At 42.2% G+C, this 21,154-nt stretch overlaps 1 long non-coding RNA gene across 1 annotated transcript; it reads right to left on the reverse strand.

The window, feature by feature from the left end:
• Positions 1-5,002: 5,002 nt before the first annotated feature.
• Positions 5,003-20,267, reverse strand: LOC132501992 (uncharacterized). The gene is made up of 3 exons (XR_009534375.1): positions 20,190-20,267; positions 14,615-14,737; positions 5,003-7,764 (listed from the first exon to the last, which is right to left on the reverse strand). It is a non-coding gene; the product is annotated as an uncharacterized LOC132501992 (long non-coding RNA).
• Positions 20,268-21,154: the final 887 nt, after the last annotated feature.

The raw sequence follows: 21,154 nt of genomic DNA on the forward strand, positions 1-21,154 counted from the left end.
CCTCTGTGAAATGGAGATAGGGACATCCCTGGCGGTCCAGTGATTAGGACTCCGTGCTTCCACCGCAGAGGGCACGGGTTCCATTCCTGGTCAGGGAACTAAGAGCCTGCATGCCGCGCAGCCTGGCCCCCCCAAAAAAATGGTACCTTGTAAGCTGGAGATCATGATGGTGGTGTGATCAGAGTGTCATGACAATGATGCCGTGAAGTGTGACACCAGAACCTCAGCTTCCGAAGCCGGGGGCAGAGGGGGCGGGTCTTTGTTTCGGACTGCCCTCTGTGGGTTCCTTAGGATGACGAAGCCAGAACCTTGGCCCTACCTGCAGATGGGGAAGGCAGGAGCCTCTCTCAGACTCCCCTCCAAGACACATCCCTTCCCTGGGAGCCCACAATTCACTGCAGACAACACAAGCCAGACAGACACACGAGAGAATTCTTTTCAAAACACAAGTGAATGCAAAAGAGGGCTTCTATGGTAACAACACATACTTTTTAAAAAAGATTTTAAAAAACCCCCAAAAACGCAAGACAGAAACCAACACAGCCTAGAGATTGCTTGCTGCAGTAGACTGGCCACAGGGAGAGCAGGGAGGCTGGCAGCCAAGGTTTGGGGGGGCCAGGGGGAGGGGTGCCCACCACAGTCCCTCAGCCGTAGCCTTGACCTGCAGCCATCTCCATGGCTGAACCGGGAAGCCTGAAGCCTCCTCCAGTGGCTGTCAGCCACATGTACGATGCCAGAGGCCAAATCCTTTCCTGGCCAAACCAGACAGCGAGATGTGATTCTCCAGTTAATTTTAGTCAGCTATGAAACCTCAGCCCAGCTCCAGTGACAGGAAGAAATTAGCATCCATGTGGCCAGCGACCATCACACATTTCCTAAAATGTAACATGTTTACCTCTTTGCTCTTCCGTTTAAGTGAAGAGAGGTTCCTTTTCCCAGGAATGGCACCCTAGAGAGGTGACAGTCAGGGACAGCAAGAAGCCACTGCTGTGCTGCTACAGCCCTCCACCAAGAGTGTCAGGCCTTGGTCTGTTTCTTTCCAATGTCAGGCAGATTTAAGAACATTTATCTCGTCATTTAGACACATGCAGATTCAGGAATACACCAAGGCCAGCTCCCTGGTCCCCTGACAGTTTCCCTACATCTTGTGGGGTCAGGAGCTGTCTCCTTGAGTGGGTTCCAGAAATCTTACCACCTTCCGCTTCTCTGCCCTCTAAAGAGAGATCTGTCTGCTCTTAAACCGGTCAGGTGCTCTTCGGAGGGTGGGCTGTGATTCTTCTAAATATGCTTGAATTCACTTTGAAGGTGGAGATCGTGGGAGACTTTCACATCAACGTCTGCCCTGTTTCCATTTTCCCTGTCTCCTATAAATCACAGACGCACTCATTCACTTGGTGTCTGACTCACTTAACACCTAACCCAAGGGTGTGCAGCTCTCCATCAAATCCATGAAGGTGGTCAGAATGTAAGCCCGGTTCTGCGAACTCAAATGGTAACGGTATTCTTCCCACATGCCCACATGATCTGGGGGAATAGCCACGTATCCTGAGGGATCCATATCCCCCCTGCATGGACGTATCACATTGTAGACAACCTGTGCGATTGGCATGGTGACAAGCATCCCCTTTTCAGATGATTAAATAGAGGCTCAGAGAGGGTGAGTGACTTGCCCAAGGCTGCAGAGCTAGTAAGTGATAGAGTCACACTTGGCACCCAGCCTGCTGGCCTCTGAGAGCCTTAACCCCCTGGGCCTCCTGACCCTGTGCTCTGCTTCCTGTGATGGCTAGGAGCGCACGGCAAACCACTGCAAAACGTGGCACGGATTCTCGCTGATCTTTGCACAGAGACCATGCCCATTCAGACTCCGTCTGAGTGTCTTCAGTACGGATATCAGCCGCTTATACCATAAGACAGTGGATCTCAGCCCTGGATGCTCATCTAAACCATCTTGGAGCTTTTAACATTTCCAGTGCCCCGGCTGGTTCACCAAACCAATTCAATCAGAATCTCTGCAAGAGGGACCCAGGGGTCCATGTGTAAAGCTCCCAGGTGGTTTCTGTTCGCAGTAAGGTTAAGAGCCACCATCTAGAGCTGAATTAGCAAGAATCAGAGGATCTCCTAGGGTGTAACCTCCTTCTTACATTTTTGTAACCTGATACTTTTTGTAGGTGCCCTGGATACCGCCCTCCTGCAGTAGGAAGAGAAGTGCGTCTTGATACACGTGTGGTTTTACCGTCAAAAAGCAGCCATAATGCTTATTTAACCACCATCGAAAGTGCAACTCAATACCTGCTTTGCCAAAGCCCAAAGGGTTATTTCTGGCAAACCTTCTCCAATCTGTGATCAGATGGTGCTAAATAATGTTCCCACAGCAGCACTTGCTTGTTATTCAGAGATGGGTGACCCCATGGCAAACTCTGCCAGAAAACTCCCCTGGCTCTGCTGTCCAGTGGCTTGAAACCTGGAGGCTGGGGGCCCACTTCAGCTGGGTGAGCGGGCGGTGGGCAGACCACCCTCTCTTGGGAACTGTGTAAGCAGTGAGCGCCTTGAGCTAGTCGCCGTATGTGTGCTTACTGGTGTACTGTAGGGAGGTCTTATTTGGTTAGGCTCTTTTTGGTTAAAAATAGTTTGATGACAAAAATTAGAAGGGAGAAAAAATCCATAAGCTCTCCATCCTTCCAGGCTTTTCCCCAGAACATATTTTATGGTCACACTCATTTTATATGGACACTTTTGCATCCCTGCTTTTTTCTCACTTGCCACTTTGCTTCAGTGTTTCACAGGCCTTCGTCACCACCACAAGCTCTCTGATCGTCCACTGTTCTAGCCATTCAGACTGCCTCCGTCTCTTACAGCCATGAATAACGTTTCAAGGAATAGTTTACATAAGCAGCTCTGTCCTTCTTCTGATTTATCTGTTTAACATAAATTTCTAGACCTGGAATTACTGAGTAGCAACTTCTGAAATACCTCTGTTACCAAATTGCTTTCCAAAAGATTTATATTAATACATATTGCCATTAATACTAGATACATGGCAGATCCCATCCGATTTCACCAGGATTGAGTGTTTTTCATTACGCTACTTTCGGGCAGATTAATATACAGAACAATGCCACATCATTGTTGTAATGTGTATTTCTTTGATTACTAGCAAGTTCCATTCATTCATTCATTCATGCACTCCTGGATGAATTTATTCATCAGATGCCCACTCTGTGCCAGGCACTGTGGTAAGCACTGGACAGACAGCAGTGAACAAAACAGACCAATATCCCCGCCGTTGAGGAAGTTACCTTCCCATGAGCATTTTCCTGTTTTGTCTGTGCTCTGGAAACCGTGTGACTCAGTCACAGTAGGGGCCGGGCATTTGGGCCATTTCCATGTATTCGTGCAGCCCAGCACAGCAGGGGCTTCTCCGATACACCTTTCTGCAGGTGATAAAGTAAAGACTTCCTTGCCTTTACTTCCTTCCACCCCCATGGGCCCCACCCAGCTCTCTGGACCTCGAGTCCCTGCTCATGCTGGCACTGGTTGCCCTTCCTGGGTAGATGGAAGGCAGGCAGAGCTGGGGGAAAAGGTGGGCTGGCCAATGCCCAAGGGCTATGGTACCAGGGGCGCCATAGCTGTCCTGCCAATCGTCCCACGCCCACTCTGGAAGACCACCATTTATGCCGCCTCAGAAACAGCAGAAAGTTGCATCATCCCTTCCAGATAAAAGCTGGATGGTGATGGGAAAAATGTCTGCTTGTAGGGCCACCAAAGGACTAGCCAGCCCAGGGTGGACACACATCTGTCCTACCTGGATGCAGATTGGAAGATCCTTAATCTCCTAGCCTAAGTAGGTGCCCACTTGAATGTCCAGTCCTGAATCTGCCTGTCCTACAGCTGTGCTTTCTCCCCAGAAAATGAATTCAGAAAACATGGATGTGAAAACATTCAGAATATTCTCCGTAAGTGTGGTCGATCATTAGAGCCAGTAGGGTGGGTCTCACCCCACACTCTTAACGTCTGTGCTTGGGGCGGTCAGGCGAGCAAGTGGCTTTCCTTGTGGGCCGCCTGCCAGAGAAGCTGGGTCTTCATAGTGTAGACTCGCCAGCAGGTTTACTCCCCTGGGGTTCTTGGCTCCTTCAGTGTCTTGGTAATTTTTTTAAAATAAGAATTCATGTATTTCTTCTATGAAAACTAGAAAATAAATATATACAATAAGAAGGAAATAAAACATTATCAGAGATAGCCACTGTTGACATTTTGGTATATGTCCTTTAAAGGTATGTATAGACGGGGACTTCCCTGGTGGTTCAGTGGTTAAGACTTCGCCTTCCAATGCAGGGGTTGCGGGTTTGATCCCCGGTCAGGGAGCTAAGATCCCACATGCCTTGCGGCCACAAAAAACCAAAACATAAAACAGAAGCAATATTGTAACAAATTCAATAAAGACTTTAAAAATGGTCCACATCAAAAAAAATCTTTAAAAAAAAAGGTATGTGTGGATGCATGTAAGTATAGAAAGATAGATAGATGATAGATAGATATATGCAAAATGGGATCATTGCAGTGTACACATTAGGAAATATACTTCTTTTCCACTCAGCATTCTATTGAGTGGAAATAACTTTCTATGTCCCTGACCTCCTTCATCAATGCTTTTCACAGCTGCATGGTACTCCACAAAATGGAAAACTACAGCATACTCACCAGTCTGTTCACAGTAACTTTTTTTGTGTGTGTGTGGTATGCGGGCCTCTCACCACTGTGGCCTCTTCCACCGCAGAGCACAGGCTCCGGACACGCAGGCCCAGCAGCCATGGCTCACGGGCCCAGCCGCTCCGCGGCACGTAGGACCCTCCCGAACCGGGGCACGAACCCACGTCCCCTGCATCGGCAGGCGGACTCTCAACCACTGCGCCACCAGGGAAGCCCCCACAGTAACTTTTTAAGGTAAAGATACATGGCAGCTTTATACACAAAAGACAGGCTGAATTAAATCAAAAGCCTTTTATTTAATTTTGTCCCAAATTTCTTAGGACCGAAAAATAGAAAAAGATGATAATGATGATCATTGGCTAACATACTTGTTCTTTGGAAGGTTCTAATTCTCACATTCAGTGAATTTGCCATGGATCCACTGAGTATGGGCACAGAACCATCTTGGATCTGGAGAAGTTGGTGGCTTTGAAAATCTGTCACACTGCGTACCGATGCTATGAGTTTGCTAGTGGTCAGAGATCATTTTGGTCACCACAGAAAAAAGATGTTCACTCCTTCCTAAATCTTTTTGATTAAACCAGTGCTTTGGCCTGATGCCCTCTCTCCTTCAGGAAACAGCATCTCTTGACCAGTAAAAAATCCTTTTGTGCTTTTAAAAAAGAACGTGACACTCCAACATGAACAAAGTGTTCTGTGTTTTGTCCCAATCTTGCCCCAAATGCAAGCATGAAAAAGACACAAGAATTTAGAATGAGTGAGAAGTAAAGTTTGGGCTTGTTTGGGAAAATACCTCTAAAAATAAAATATGAGTTTTTGAACAATAGAAGTATTGATAAAATCACACCTCTGAAGTAAAACGCTCTCATCTACCTCACCAATGTTTCCTGTTTTGGTTAACACATTTTAATTGCCTTCTTCGGAATTTCCGCTGTGGCCCTCCCACCAACCTTCATGTCTGGATGGAGTGCCACATGCACTGTCCAGTAATCCAGAGCTCCGGAGGTTCCAGAAGAGCCTGGAGTCACTGCCTGATGTGATATCAACCTTGCTCAGTTATCAAGCATCTCATCCAATTACTACCAGGAGCTGGACAGCAGGGAATTCAGCACAAACACAGGCCTGGGTGCTCACCGGTCTTCAGAAGAATTTTCAAAAAGTCTGGGAACCAGCCTATGCTCCGAGACTGGGCTCTGAGGGGTCGGCGGCAAGGGGCCCAGACATTGGTTTGGTTCCTACTGTTTTAACTCCCCTCAGCAGGACTCTAGCTCTGTAATGTGATCCCTTTTCTGGGAGAAGAATGCTCTGCATCTGTGGTTGAGGGATTGTTTCTACGCTGTTGTTATTTATAAGTCATTTATAAGTTCCTACCTCTTGAGGTTCTCCCATTGGCAGGCCCTGGTCCCTTCAATCAAATGGAATATTTTGGTAAAGGCTAGCTTCCCCTTTCCGGGCATGCAGGAACTCAGTGAATGGAGGCCCCATTGCAGTAACAATTTTAGTCAAGCTTTTCTCTAGCGTGCTTTTCTCTTATCTCTACATGGCTTTTTCTAATCTTTATTTTGATGCCAACTGTGCAATTACTGTATTACATTCACTAAAAGCGACTACACATCCTCTTTGGAAGTGGGCAGAGAAAAATGGCAGCTAAAGAAACATCTTTAAGTGTTCCCAAATAGATATAAATAACATAATATGCTTATGTATTGTTGGTTTTTTCAGGGTAAAATAGGGGAAATATACTTGGTGTGGTTGATAGTTTCCAAACATGGCCACCATCAATTCATTCCTTCCTTTACGCATCAATTGAGATGTAGGATCTATTCCCCTCCCCAGCCTGGGCGGGTCCTGTGACTGCCTTGACCAAAGGACTCCTACAGAAGTGTGTTCTGGGACGTCCGAGTCCAGACCTTAAGTGGGCTGGTGGCTTCTGCTTACTTGCTTTTGGACCTCAGCTTCCATGATACCAGAAGCTTGGGTCACATGGCACGTGGATGGGAACCAAGCACCCTGAGGATAGCTCAGCTGGGGTGCCAGTCAGCAGGCAGCACCAGCTGTCAGCTATATGAGGAGGGAGTCTTGGAGACTCCAGCTCAGCGGAGCCCCAGATAACTAGCCTCTTCTGCCAAGGCCTTGTGGAACAGAAAACTGGTCCAGTTGAGTCCAGTCAACCCACAGAATCATGAAAGATAATAAAATGCTGCTTTAAGGCACTACATTTTGGGGTGGTTGCTCCAGGTTATGGCAATGGTGTTAATCAGGGTTCTCCAAAGAGACAGAACCAATAAGATGTATGTATGTATATATATATGTAGGTAGATAGATAGCTAGCCAGTTAGCTAGATGGTAGATAGATAGATAAATAGATAGCCAGCTAGCTAGATGATAGATAGATAGATAGATAGATAGATAGATAGATAGATAGATAGGTGATAGATAGACAGATAGTCCAGAATCTACAGGGCATCTTGGCAGCCTGGAAATTCCAGCAGGAGTCAATGTTGTAGTCTTGAGTCCAAAGGCTAAAACCTCAGGCAGAATTTCTATGTTGCAGTCTGAAGGCAGAATTCCTTCCTCTTCAGGGAACCTCAGTCCTTTCTCTTAAGGCCCTCAACTGATTGGATGAGGCCCACCCATGTTATGGAGGGTCATCAGCTCCGCCTTATTCAAAGTCTACTGATTTAAACATTAATCGTACCTAAAAAATACCTCCACAGCGATGTCTAGATGGTTTTTGACCAGACAAGGGGGTACCGTGGCCTCACCAAGTTGACACACAAAATTTGCCATCACAGCAGTGAAACTTCTGTGAGATGCCCTGGCATTCAGGCCTGCACACAAGACCGTCACTCCTCTGTTATCGCTGCAAACGACGAATGTGAGATGCCCAGGGCCAGCCATGGGCCAGGCACTGTGGGAGAGCCTGGTTTCAGTCCCTTGAGTGGGGAAAGGATGAAGGATGCACCTCCTTCAGATAAGCTCCTTGGTCCTCTTCAGTCGATGACTTTATACACCACAGTCAGCAGTCTCCAGTTCCCTCTCTGTGTGAATTCAACCCTGAAAATAGGGGAGAGGTTTTTGCTCACTCTTCACCCAAAGATCTTAGAAAGCCCAGAATCTAAACTCACCCCTCAAAGGGAGACCAGATGGGAATTGGACCGGCCATTCATCGTAAAACGGTTCTTTGTACCAAATGGCCATTTTCACAATTCCCAGTTGCTAGTACTAGTGAGCTTCTAGAAGAGGATGCCCAATTTAGTTTTAAGGACATATGAATAAAAAACTTTGCTTTCTTTTTAAGGACATGTGTACGGGGTTTGTAAAAATAGACAACTGATTAACTGCTCTCTCCTCTGGCCTGGCCCTCTGCTTGTTCACGGGCCTCCCAACAGACTGGTCTTTTTAAAGCACAGATCTGATCATGTGATTCTCTTGCTTCAAATCCCTCCCTGGCTCCCTGCGGCTCATGGCAGTTTTCCAAAACGTGGTATATAACGTACCAGATGGCTTTAGGTGGTATAAGGGTGAATGTTTTTATTTTGATGGTTATATTTCTATTTTTATGGTTGTGTTCTATTTAGCACAAGTAAGATGGTCTTCCATTTTGGGTAGTAGGATAAAATTTATTTTTTAGTTGATTGGAAGAAAAATATTAGGTTGATAGTGATCTAGGTGGTGGCAAATGGCCGTAGTCATACAGATGGACTCAAACTGAATCTGGGGAGTGGCATGAGCCAGGGGGCCCCGGGGATCTGCCTCCCGCCCTGCCTTCCTCTCTTCTCTCTGTCGGGGACGTAGCCTTTACTTTCTACAATAGTAAAGGACCAACAACCCCCAGAACTATGCCAACCCAATGCCTGGAATGCTCCGCCCCCCATCCCATCATGGCCAACTGGAACACTCTTATTTATCTTTCAAAACCCAGTTTAGGAGTTGCCACTTTTGGAAGGCTTTTTCTGAATCCTCCCCTTCCCATGAGCCCCGGCAGAAATTGTCCCCACTGCTGACAGCCTAAAAATCATAACCTATGGGAGAGGTCCTCAGAAGTTTGGGTGTATATAGCCCGGGAAGCTGTTGCACTCAGGCTCTGAGGAAAACACCCCTATGTCCTGGACTGTCAACTGACACTGATGCCCAAGGGCAAGTGCTAAAACAGAGGAGCCTTGTTATTTCCTGCCATGAACCCCAGGGTGGCTGCACCTTGTCTGAAGGAGCTCCCCCTCAACCAGTGTCCCAATCACAGGGAAAACATGACCTCTCGTGTCCCTGACTCCCCTCCACAGCCCTACCTTCTCTTCCCAGGAGAGTGAAGAGAGCCTGTGGGGTCTGTCCCCTGCCCTCTCCTCCCAGCCAGGGTCCCCCCTTCCCACTGTGTATCTCCCTAACAGCAGGGGAATCCTTTCTGCTCCCCCATCCCCAAATGGAACATCTACCCCTGCCTTTAATAAGCACCCAGATCAATCTCATTCTTTTCTCAGAGAGAAACCATCCTACTGTTATCACCAGCGAGTGTGGGTGATGGACGGGGGAAGGAGTTTGGACTAGGGCTGTGTCTTCCCCATGGCTTCTTTCCGTTTCAGTGGAGCAAGCTGGGGAGCGCTGGGCTTGATTCCCCTAAGTGGGATGGAGACAGGCTTCTGGTGGTTTCCAGTTCATGTACCCTGATGGGCAGCTGGTCTCAAATCTTTGTTCTGTTACTTACAGTTACACTATCTGGGCTCAGGTACTTGGATGCCTGTCTGTGAAATGGGCACATGGAATGGACACTGGAAACTCCTCTGTATGCATGGCCTAGCTTTGTCTGGCTCGGCCCTTTCCCCCATTGCAGGGGTGGGACTGTCAATCAAGGGGGTGAGCCCATAACCCAACCAACCAATCAAAAAGCCCCGTGCCTGAGCTGCAGTGATTGGCCCTGGCCTGGCTCAATAAGAGTCCTTTGGGGATAACTGGTATGGACCCTGGGCCAGAGAAGTTCTCTTATTCTGAAATCAAGAAGTCAGGAGCAGGCAAGAAAGTGGTCCAGAGAATAAAGTCAGTACAGAGAAAAATGGAGTTGAAGAGAGAGAGGGAGAGAGGGAGGAAATGGGGGAAGGAGAAGGAGAGAGAGATTTGAACTCACGGACCAGCCCTCTAGTATGAGTGGCCTCTACCACTTGGGGTAAGAGTCCTGACCTACCATGAGGGTTAAAGGCACTAGCACATGAGAAAGAAAGCTCCCGATCATAGGCCTGGGCCAGTGTAACCCAATAAATAAGAATTGTGCCCATGGCCGCTGACACCCAGTTCTGCTCAAGAAGACCAGCAGGGGCAAGTGGTCCTGGCTCAATGCGTGAAGTCTCAAAGCAAACCTGCTTCTCCCCTGAGAGGTCACCCTGCTGTTATCTAATTACAGCCAGGCGTGGAGAGTCCTCTGGGCTGTGGTTAGGTGCTATCGATGGCTTCTGAGACCAGCTATGAAGGGAGGGGCAGCCTTCCAGCACTTTCTACAGAGAAACCTGTCATCACTTGCAGATCAACAGGCTGGAGCTGGGGTGCTCTCAAGTCGAGAGAGGCCTTGCTCTCAGTCACTGAAGAGAAGACCAGCCAGACTTTGGTTCTAAGTCAGTTCTGGGCCTGGACCAGTTCTGCAAGCTGTTGGAGGCTCAGCCTCCCCAGAAGAGATCCCTTCTGGCACATGGTAGAAAATGAAAAAACCATAGCTCTCTGCCCCCGACCTTTATTTCATTGTATATTTTTTTCTAAAAAAAATTTTATTGGAGTATAGTTGATGTACAATGTTGTGTTAGTTGCAGGTGTACAGCAAAGTAAATCAGTTATACATATACATATATCCACTCTTTTTTGGATGCTTTTCCCATATAGGCCATTACAGAGTACTGAGTAGACTTCCCTAGGCTATACAGCAGGTTCTTATTAGTTATCTATTTTATATATAGTAGTGTGTATATGTCCATCCCAGTCTCCCAATCTATCACCCCCCTCCCTGCCTTATCCCCTGGTAATCATATGTTTGTTTTCTACATCTGTGATTCATTCTATATTTTTTTAAAATTGAGATATACATTACATACAGTAAAATGTGCAAATCTTACTTATGCGTTCCCACCTAGATCATGATCCAGAGCAGTTCCATCACCCCAGGGGGTTCCTTCCTGGCCCTTTCAGCCAACATCTCCCCAGAGGTAACTACTATCTGACTTCTATCATCATAGTATTGGTTTTGCCTGTTCTTGAACTTCATAAAAATGGGATCACACAATATAGTCTTTCTGTGTTCAGTTTCTTTCACTCAGCATAATGTTTTTGAGATTCATCCAAATTTAAATTACATGGATCTTAGTAGTTTGCTCTTTTTCATTGCTAAGTTGTTTTCCATTGTATGGCTACACTGCAATTTATAGTGTGTCTTGATAGACATTTAATGGATATATGGGTTGTGTCTTATTTTTAGCTATCACAAATTAAACTTATAAACATTTTGGTGGACATTTACTATTACTTCTCTTTGATAAATTCCTAGGAGTGGAGTTGCTGGGTGATTCAGGAGGGAAATGTTTATTTTACTAGAAAATGCCAAAAATTTTTCAGTGGTCTTGTACCATTTTGCATCCCTACCAGCCGTGAGAGCTCTACTTTTTCTACATCTTACCAACTTTTAGTGTTGTCCATCTCTTTAACTTTAGCCATTTGAGTGGATTTATGGTGATATTTCATGTGTGGTTTTAATTTAGAGTTCTCTCATGAATAATGGGTTGAGAACATTTTCACGTGCTTATTGGCCATTTAGATATCCTCTTTTTTTTTTTTTTTTTTTGGCAGTACGCAGGCCTCTCACTGTTGTGGCCTCTCCCGTTGCGGAGCACAGGCTCCGGACGCGCAGGCTCAGTGGCCATGGCTCACAGGCCTAGCCGCTCCGAGGCATGTGGGATCTTCCCAGACCGGGGCAAGAACCCGTGTCCCCTGCATCGGCAGGCGGACTCTCAACCACTGCGCCACCAGGGAAGCCCTAGATATCCTCTTTTATGAGGCATCTGGTCACTCAAGTCTTTTGCCCATTAAAAATATTTTTTGCCAAAATAGATTGGCATTGTGTATTACTTTTCTACTGGAAGCAGTATGAAAGTTACTCGGAGTTATACTTTTATCCCTTCCAGATTATCTGCATTAAAATCATAATTTTTCAAATAACCAGTCCAAAAGATAAGAATGAAAATTCAGTATTTAAAAAATCTTCAAAGCAACTAGGTATTAAAAATGAAGACACAAGTTTCTTCTATTATGATGAGGAGAAATAGATTTGACATAAGAAATTTTTAAAGTCTAACTGGACAAAAGATCAAAAGTTAATTAGAACAATTTTCAGATGGAAAATACCATTTAGGCATTTTCTAGATCCATTACAGTAGTTATATTTCTGGCAAAATCAATAGGAATTCTGAGATATAATGTCAGATAATGGAGTTTGGGCAAACAACTCTCAACCTCACTTTTATTTAACGTATATTACATGCATATGTTGCTGATGGGGAAGGTTAGGGATCCTCAAGTATGTACTGGGCCCCCAAGTTCCCTCTTCGGTGGGTTTCTTGAGTTTTCTTTGCAGTCTGTTTTTCTTTTGCCATTTTAGCTGGTGTTCAGTTAAAACCTTTTATAATCCCACATGGAAAAGCAGATCATTATGTTTTTTCTGGACTTAACATATTCCTGCCCCGGGTTCCTACTTTGCAGCTTGTCTTTGTCACTCTGCTGTCTTCGTTTATACATCATTTTCTACTCAGACACAATGGCCATCAAGTTAAATCTAATTTTATCTTCCTTATACTTTTATATTCTTGTTTTCTGCGAGCTTCACTAGGCTATCCAGCTGTCTTGATTGTATGCTCCTAAATCCATTAGTCTTTCCCTCAGTCTACCTAATTCACACAGTCTTCCACCAACCGGAACACATCTCACAAAGTGGAGAGCATCTTCCCTGTTTGCTGAAGTCTGCCTCAACTGCAAACGTTTGCTTTCTGGCCAAACTGTTGTTAACTTGTCAAATCACTGCTGTCACCTTAGCGAATTCCTATTTGGATGTTACATTTAAGCCTGGGCTTTGTCATCGAATATCTGAGGCATCCCTTGACCTCTCCCTGCTGCAGTGTCCTTACTGGCAAACTGACGTACAGGGCTGTTGCAGTATCAATAGTGGCTATTGCCTCTTTCTTTCTCGACACTGTAAACTCCTTGAGAACAGAGACCATGTCTTATGAATCTCTGTTTCCCAGTACCTGAGAGCATATCTCACACACAGTGCTTATTAAATGTGTGGAGGATGAACAATATTTTCTAGATATTTTTAGATATAACCATTTATATGGCAGGCTGCCATGATTTGTTGCTACCAAATTCAGTGGACAAGTCTGTCTTCATCTGATTTGACACAACTGACCACACCTCTTTTCTGATGTCCTTTATTCTCTTTGCTTCCAGAACACCACACGCTGTTTGCTTTCCTCCTCCTGCACTGACTGTTCTTTCCTAGTCTTCTTGGCTGCCTCTGTTGCCTCTGCTCTAAGTGCTGCCCTGTCCAGGGTTCATTTCTTACCCCTCTTTCTTCTCTATGCACAATGTCTCCCTTGGTGATCTCATCCACTCTCATGGCTTTCTGTTTACAATCAATGTGTTCATGACTCCTGAATTTCTATATCCATCCAGAGTCCATACTCATATATTCCATGGTCTACTCTACTTCTGTTTCAGCAGGCATTTCTAATTTAGATTTGTCCCAAACGAAGCACAAGATTTTCCCAAGTCTGATTTTACCTCACTCTTGTTTGTCTTGGCTTTTCAAATTTCTGAAGACAAAATCCTGCAAGTCAGCCTTGGTTCTGCTCATTATCCCCACTCCCCACATCTAGTTCTTCAACAAGTCTAGTTTGACTCTACCTCTGAAACAATTTCTAAGTGTCTCCACGTTTTTTCATTCTTATTATCACCACTCAAGTCCAAGACACTATCATCTCTTGCCTGGGCTACTGCAGTGGAGCCTGGACTGGTCCCTAAGCATCCTTTCTTTCTGTTTTTTTTTTTTTTTTTTTCTTTTCCATTATGGTTTATCACAGGATATTGAATATAGTTCCTTGTGCTATACCTTGTGGTTTATCCATACTATATATAAGAGTTTGCATCTGTTACTCCCAAACTCCCAGCCCAACCCTCTCCCACCCCCTTCCCCCTTGGCAACCACAAGTCTGTTCTCTATGTCTGTGAGTGTTTCTGTCTCGTAGATAAGTTCATTTGTGTCATATTTTAGATTCCACATATAAGTGATATCATATGGTATTTGTCTTTCTCTTTCTGACTTACTTCACTTAGTATGATCATCTCTAGTTGCATCCATGTTGCTGCAAATGGCATTATTTCATTCCTTTTTATGGCTGAGTAATATTCCATTGTATATATGTACCACATCTTCTTTATCCATTCATCTGTCGATGGACATTTAGGTTGTTTCCTAGTCTTGTAAGCATCTTTTCTTGAAGGATCTGATCATATCTCTCCTTCTAAGCAAAACCCTCTCTTAGACTAAAGTCTAAACTCTTTAACACAGCCTAAAAGGTTCTATGTGAAAGGCCCCTGCCTGCCTCCTTGACTTCATGGACAAATGGGTTTATTTATAGGGAAACCTGGACGATAAGACCAGTGGGGAATAGTGACCCGGCGGTAGTGTGGAGCAATGAACAGGTGGTCATGGAGAGTGGTGGTGACCCAGCAGTCGTGGTGAGGCAGCATGCTGAGCTGAGGAACGCATGTGGGTCCTCTGGCCTGGGTTCGAATCCTTGCCCTGCCCCGTCCCCCTGAGACCCGGGGCATGTGAGCTGCTGAGGCTCTCTGAGCTTCATCTGTCACATGGGGTGATACTGACCTTTGAAGTTTGCTGGAATGGTTCTCTGACATAGCATCCTTTTCAGCCCAGGGACAGAAATGCAGTCAGTGGTCTCTTCCCCCTTCTTCCACAGATACAAAGTCCAGTGGTTCCCTGAGCAAGCTGCAAAACAGAGGTGAGGTGCAGAGCTGATGAGGGGTTATGTAAACCCAGGCCCAGGGATGCTCTGGCCCTCCTCCCCACCTCCCCATGGTGTGGTTAATTCTAGAAAAGGCTTTGTTGAAGCACAAGATTTGCTGATAAGAAGTAGACTGTTGCTTTAGATGGCTATGCCCCGACGGGGCCACCTTAGTGACAAGGCTTGGCACGTTTGGGGTGTCAAGGACAGCCCTTAGATCTGGGCCCCTTCACAGCAGCTGGGTTGGGAGGTCTGCTCAGGGAAGCACAAAAGGGAAGGAGAGTCTGAACATGATGTTGGAATCATTCTTTAGTGAGAGCAAGATCTCCCCCGGAGTGCAGAAAGAAAAATCTGAAGTTAGGAACTGACAAGAACAGAAAAGAAGCATATTTTATAGATTAGTTAAGAGCAATTAAAATGAAGACCATGGGATTTTTTTAAAAAAACAAACAACTTAGGAGACAACAGTTAGTTCCGAGACTAATGTAGTTGTAGGGAACTCTAGTCTGTGGTCAGCTGTAGGTACTTTCCACACCCATGAACCACCACATGGACTTAACCCCAGCAGAGCTCAATTTCAGATTCTCTAAACCAAAGAGAAAAGCCCCGAGTTGGGTTAACTGACAGCCACATGCTAAAGACAACCCAGATCTGAAAACAAACAAAAAAATGTATGTGGAAACAACCACGTTCTGGTGGTTTCTAACGTAACTATTGTTTCTTTCTCAGGGAGATTTGCATAATGTTGCAGAGGTGTTGTCAGGTAGGCTCCAGCTAAGTGTGCAGATTTTGTGTGCACCTGTTTGCAGACCAGATAGAGTACAGTCTTATGAGAGTAAAGTCCTGCTACTTTCTGTGGCCTTATTTATTTTTTTAAAGCAGCTTCACTGCAGTATAATAGACATACAAAAAACTGCACATATTTAAAGTATACAAAGTAAGTTTTCACATATGTATACATCCATGAAACCATCACAACAATCTGTATAGTAAACATCTCCATCACCCCCTGTACGTTTGTAATCTCTCCCAGGCTTCCCTTCTCTTTCCCCTCCATCCCTATTCATTTGTTTCATGTCACTGTAGATTTTCATTTTCTATAGTTTTATATAAATGGAATATACAGTATGTAGTCTTTTTTTTTGGCCTGACTTCTTTCACTCAACATTATTTTTTTAATTTATACTTATTTTTTATTGAAGTATAGTTGATTTACAACGTTGTGTTAACTACTGCTGTACAGCAAAGTGATTCAGTTATACATATATACATTTTTTTAATATTCTTTTTTATTATGGTTTATCATAGGATATTGAATATAGTTCTCTGTGCTATACTGTAGGACCTTGTTGTTTATCCTTTCCATATGTAAAAGCTTACATCTGCTAATCTCAACCTCCCACTCCATCCTTCCCCCCACCCCCTCCCCCTTGGCAACTACCAGTCTGTTCTCTGTGCCTGTGATTCTGTTTCTGTTTCATAGATAGGTTCATTTGTGTCATATTTTAGATTCCATTATTTCTTTCTTTTTTATGACTGAGTAATATTCTATGGTATACATGTACCACATCTTCTTTATCCATTCATCTGTCGATGGACATTTAAGTTGTTTCCATGTCTTGGCTATTATGAATAGTGCTGCTATGAACATAGGGGTGCGTGTATATTTTTGAATTATAGTTTTGTCTGGATATATGCCCAGGAGTGGGATTGCTGGATCATATGGTAACTCTATTTTTAGTTTTCTGAGGAACCTCCATACTGTTCTCCATAGTGGCTGCACCAATTTACAATCCCACCAACAGTGTAGGAGGGTTCCCTTTTCTCCACATGCCCTCCAGCATTTGTTATTTGTATCAACATAGTTATTTTTGAGATTTATCCATATTGTGTTTATCAATAAATCATTTCTTTCTTTTTTCTTTTTCTTTTCTTTTTTCTGAGAAGTGGTCCAATTTACAGATGTACCACAATTTGTTTTTCCATTCATCTGTGGATGGACATTTTTGTTGTTGCCAGTTTGGTGCTATTACAGATAAAGCTGCTATGAACATCTGTGTACAAGTCTTTGTGTAGACATCTGCTGCCTTTTCTCTTGGAATTGAATGTCTGGGACACGTGGTAAATGTTTAACTTTTTGAGAAGTTTTAAACTTCCGAAATGGTTGTATCATTTTATATTCCCACTAGCAGTGTATCAGGATTAAGATCCTCCACATCCTCTGCAGCACTTGGTATGGTCAGTCTTTTTAATTTTAGCCATTCTGAAATATGTGTAATGGTATCATATTGTGATTTTAATTTGCATTTCCCTAATGACTAATGATGTTAAGCATGTTTTCATGTGCTCATTGCCATCCATATAACTTCTTTGGGAAAATGTCTGTTCAAATCTTTTGTCCATTTTATTTTTAATTGGGCTATTTTCTTACTATTGAATTTTGAGAGTTCATTATATATTCTAGACATAAGTGCATTATCAGATATATACGTGGCAAAAATTTTCTCCCAATTTGTGATTTTTCTTTTCTTTCTCTAAATAGTGTCTCTCAAACAGCACAAGTTTTTGATTTTGGTAAAGTTCCATTTATCAGTTTATTTTTTATGGATTGTGTATCTGGTGTTGTAGCAAAAACTCTTTGCCTAACTCAAGATCACAAAGATTTTCTCCTATGTTTTTCATCTAGAGGTTTATAGTTTCAGATTTTACATTGAGATCTATAATCCATCTTAAATTATTTTTATATGATGCATGTTATGGACTCAAGGTGATTCTTTTGCACATGGGCATCCACGTGTTCCAGTGTCACTTGTTGAAAAGGCTGTCTTTTCTCCATTTAATTGCTTTTGCACCTTTGTCAAAAAGTAGCTGTCCGAGTGTGTGTGTATGTGTGTGTGTGTGTGTGTATTTCGGGTATATGGCACATAGAAATATAATAATATTTTATAGTGTCCTGTGTCCTGCAAGCTTGCTAAATTCACTTTGTAGTGTTTTATTTGTAGATTCTTGACAACTTCATACATGCATAATTATGCAGCTGTGGCTCTTTATAGTCCATGACTTTTATTTCTTTCTCTTGTCTTTTTGTGCTGGCTAGCACTTCCAGTACTATCTTGAAAAAGAGTAGTGAGAACAGATATCCTTGCCTTGTTCATGACATTAGGGTGATAAGATTTCATCTTTCATCATGAAATATGCTATCAACTGTAGGTTTTTCATAGCTGACCTTACACAGGATGGAAAGTACTTTTCTGTTCTTAGTTTTCTAAGTTTTTAATCAGGAATGGGTGTTAAAATTGGCCAAGTTTTTTCTGCATCCTATAGAGATGATCAAATGGTTTTTCTCTTATAGTTAATATAGTGACTTGTATTGATTAGGGTTTGCATATCAAACCAACCTTGCATTCCTGGGATAAACCCCATTTGGCCATGATGTTTTATCCTTTTTATATATTGTTGGATTAAATTTGCAAAATTTTCTTTAAAAATTTTTGCATTTTGTTCATGAAAGTTACTTGTCTATGGTTTTCTTTGCTTGGCTTTGGAATCAGGGCAATGCTGGACTCATAAAATGACTTGGAAGTATTCACTTCAATTTTCTTAAAGAGTTTATGAGGATTGTTATTCCTTCTTCCCTAATGTTTAGTAGAGTTCACTTGTGAAGCCATCTCAGCCTGCAGTTTTCTTCATGAGAACATTTTAACTACAATTCAGTTTATTCCATAGATAGAGGGCAATTCATGTTATTATTGTATTTTAAGTGAGCTCTGATAATTTGTGTCTTTAAAGGAATTTGTCCATTTCATCTATGTTTTCTAATTTATAGGCTTAAAGTTGTTCATAATATTTTCTTATTATCCTTTTAATATCTGTAGAATCTGAGTGATGTCATCTTTATCATTCCTGATATTGAGTAATTTCTGTCTTAATACTTTTTTCCTGATCAGTCTGACAAGAGGTTTTTAAATTTTGTTGATCTACTTAAAATACTAGTTTTTGGTTTATTGACTTTTCTTTATTGTTTTTCTATTTCATAGATTTTTCACTTTGATCTTTATTATTTCCCTTTTAATTCTTACTTGGGTTTGATTTGCTCTTCTTTTTCTGCTTTTTTCAAGTGTGAGTTGAGGCCATTGACTCAAGATCTTTCCTTTTTTCTAAAACAGACATGTCATGCCATAAGTTTCCCTCTAAGATTACTATAGTGGCATCTTGCAAAGGTTGATATTGGGTGTTTTCATTTTCTTTATGTGAAAATAATCTTTTTTTTCCTTTTGATTTACTATTTGACCAATGAGTTATTGAAAAATGAATTATTTAGTTTCAAAATATTTGGGAATTTTCCAGATACATTTCTGTTAATGATTTCTATTTTAATTGTAATTTTTTTTCAGAAAACATACTTTTAATAACTTGAATTTATTTAAAGTTAAGCATTGTTTTATGGCCCAGAATATATTACATCTTAGAAAATGTTCCAAGTGCCCTTGTAAAAAATGTGCATTCTGTTGTTTCTGGGTGAAGTATTCTATAAATGCCAAGTAGCTAAATTTTATTAATAGTATTGTTCGAGTCTTCTACATCCTTTCTGATTTTCTGTTTACTTGTCTATCAATTATTGAGAGAAAGGTATTGAAATCTGTAACTCTAAATGTGTATTTATCTATTTCTCCTTATAGTTTTGCCAATTTCTGCTTCAGTATTTTGAAGCTCTTTTATTAGATGCACATACATTTATTTAGGATTGTTATGTTCTCTTGAAAAATTGAGCCCTTTATCATTTTGAGATGTCCTTCTTTATCCCTGATGATATTCTTTGCTTGAAATCTACTTTTATATTTATACAGCCGCTCAGATTCTTTTTATTAATGTTCACATTGTATATCTTTTCCCATCCTTTTTCTTTTAACCTATTTATACATTTCTTATAAGTAGCATGCAGTTGGAACTGCTATTTAAAAAGATCTAATTTCACAAACTCTGCATTTTATTAGAGATATTTAGAGCATTTACATTAAATGTAATTATTGATATGATTAGGTTTAATCCTCTCATCTTGCTATTTTTTCCAAAAATTATCCCATCTGCTCTTTGCCCACCCCCCTTATTTTTTCTCTACCTTCTTTTGGATTAATTGGATATTTTTATGACTAAATTTTACCTCTTTTGTTGCCTTATTTGCTCTCTCTGTTGTGTTATATTAGTATTCCTTAGTGTTTATAGAATACATCTTTAATTTATGAGGTCTACTTTCAGGTGATATTATACCCCTTCCCATGTAGTAAAAGAAGCTCACAACACGATACCTTCACTTCTCCCCTCCTGGCCTTGATTTTATTTTTGTCATTCATTTTATATGTACATATATTTATAAGTATCATTCTAATCATTATTATTTTTGTTCACATAGTCAATTATGTTTATAGTCATGCTTACTTTTCTTTATTTCCTCCCGAGGTCCTGAAGTCTTCTGTTATCATGTTCTCTCTGTTTCGAGCACTTCCTTCAGTAATTCGTTAAGGGTAGGTCTTCTGGTGACATATTCTCTTAGTTTCCCTTCATCTGAGAATGCCTTTATTTTACCTTTATTCCTAAAAAGGAGTTTGACTTCCGTTTCCAGTTCATCATATAAGGAGCTTGGAAGTCATCACTCTGTCCTAACGTCAAGCAAAAGGCAGAGCAAACTGAAAAATCAGCAACTCTGATTTTCAGAGAAATGAGATCACAAGGCAAACCACATTTCCCAAAATTGAAAAGACAGATAAGCAAATAGTGAGAAACACTTCTTATGGGAGCAAAAATTCCCGAGGGAGCAGAAATCTCTGCAGGAACCAGAGCCAGGGTAAGAAAACCTGAATAGCTGGAGGCTCAGTGCGGACAAGTCTTAGGGTCAAAAACTCCAGGGAGACCTATCATAGGGAGCCCGCACACTTTTGTAAATATTATCTCCAGGTAAGCCCACTTACCTTGTTTCCTGTAAGTCTTAAACATAGCTCATTTTCATTTTATGTGGATGATACTAAGAAGTCAGACCATTTCTTTGATAGAACAAATACAAAATCTTAAGTTTTTTTGAAAAGAAGCTATTAGCATTTATTAATGAATCCTGTTGAGATGTTTCATAAAGACAAATATACATTCCTAGCAAGCTCTGTCTCCAAACTACAAATCAGCCTTTTGCTTGTCACAATTCCACACTAAGTTTCTGTATTAAATTAGATCAAGGGCTTTCAGACTTGATTTGAACACCTATGGAACAGTGCTTAGATGCCTTAAATTTTTAAAAGGCATAAATAAATAAATAAAATGCCTTAAACAAACAAACAAACAAAAACAAAAGTAGTATTTCCAGGAACTCAAACAGGTTTTTACCGTGAACATCAGAGAAAAATTCCCTTGTT

The sequence above is a fragment of the Mesoplodon densirostris genome, chromosome 14 (genome assembly GCF_025265405.1).
Source record: "Mesoplodon densirostris isolate mMesDen1 chromosome 14, mMesDen1 primary haplotype, whole genome shotgun sequence".
Classification (NCBI taxonomy): domain Eukaryota; kingdom Metazoa; phylum Chordata; class Mammalia; order Artiodactyla; family Ziphiidae; genus Mesoplodon; species Mesoplodon densirostris.